The sequence below is a fragment of the Etheostoma spectabile genome, chromosome 17, assembly GCF_008692095.1.
Source record: "Etheostoma spectabile isolate EspeVRDwgs_2016 chromosome 17, UIUC_Espe_1.0, whole genome shotgun sequence".
Classification (NCBI taxonomy): Eukaryota; Metazoa; Chordata; class Actinopteri; order Perciformes; family Percidae; genus Etheostoma; species Etheostoma spectabile.
The window spans coordinates 147,108-148,687 of NC_045749.1; the positions used below are offsets into that span (position 1 = coordinate 147,108).

General features: G+C 38.3%; 1 protein-coding gene across 2 annotated transcripts in view; it reads right to left on the reverse strand.

The window, feature by feature from the left end:
• nrg3a (neuregulin 3a) overlaps positions 1–1,580 on the reverse strand; it is a 412,241-nt gene that overhangs the window by 24,387 nt on the left and 386,274 nt on the right. The window lies entirely within an intron of this gene.

Below are 1,580 nucleotides of genomic sequence, written 5' to 3' on the forward strand. Positions count from 1 at the left end.
CTAATCTAATCTAATCTAATCTAATCATTGAATTGTGTTCGGGTAACACTGGTTTTGAGTTGCAAAACTGTACAAAAGTATATGGAATTAAAAAAGAATACACTAAATCCACATATTATGCTCACTCAGGCCAGTTGGCTCCAACAGTGATTCCAATAGTTTCAAAAAACGTCAAACATACAGTTAGTTACAGTTGAAGGATCCATTACAGAATAAAACACTTAACTTTAATTTTCTAAATGACTGGGCCATTATCCTTCTTTACTTTTCTAAATATCCAAACATCATGTGTCATTCTTCTAAAGGAGTCTGTGGAGCGGCTGCTGTTTTCACTCATCCACCGACATGCTTTTAAAAAATGAGTCAGACGCTAAGGAGTATTGCAGTCTCCCAGTCTCATGCCCTTGAGGATAAAGAAGGGGAACAAAGTGAGCTCTTGACCAAAGGAGCTTTCCATCTATACAACTCCTTTCCTCCTTAAGCAGTAAAATACTTTGATAAAAAAACAGTTTATATGACGCATCTCCATTGACTCCATTTAAATAATTCTGTTTTGAGTCTGGACTCTTCGTTCCTCAGATGTGTGTCTTGGTATGTCTTGAGTATGCTTTGTAAAATGTAGTGCAAAGACACTAAAGGATTGAAGTCATTGACTGGAAAACTAATGAGCTTGGCCCTAATCTTACAGTACACAGCAGCAGACCTGAATCCTAACAAGATGTCTGGAGGTCCGTGTTGTACTATGAGGGTTGTAATCGGATTTCTTACATTCATCTGAAAGAGGCTCGTCTGGTTTGGGTTTCTGACCAGTGTACATTACATTCTCTTAATTATTACACCAGTAACCCAAGCTTGTGCAATTACACAGACTGCTCTAAAGCCTTTTTATCCCCACTTTGTTGTGCTGAGGCGGAGGTATGCTCATTATCAGATGCAGCTGGTGGAGCTCCTCCGCTGAGTGACAGCGATGTAATGCAGAGTTTACACAACAGCCTCATGAGCTCCTGTTCCTCTCCACCTCCGTCGCACTTTAATTAGATTTTCTCAGAAGAAGGCTGCGCCATTTGGTACACACTGTTTTGGGAACGATGTTCACTTAATGTAAAAAGTCCATTATCTCTTCAAAAGCCTTTGCACAATCTGTCTATTTCATGCTTCAGCATGAAAAAAGGTAGGCCTGCTCTTTTTGATAGAAGCACATGGTTTTTCTGCAGAAAAGTAACATCAGACTTGATTGGTGTCAGTTCAACATCCCCAACTCTTGCTAACCAACCTGATGTCCTGTATCTGCAACTAGTTACCACGTTATATTTGGCCGAAAGATCAATCTCTGGTAACATCGCCTTTGTTACCCCATTTAAAAGTTAATTATGCTACATATCATACTGTCAGTTCTTTTAAATCAAGGCTGAAGACCTTTCTTTTTGATGTTGCCTTCCTTTAAATGATGATGTTCATTTCTCTAATGTTTACTTTCTTATACTGCACTGTAACTTTTATTCTTGTGTTTTATCTGTTTTGATTTTTGATTTTTAAATGTTTCTAACTGATTTTGTGTAAAGCACTTTGAATTGCCCTGT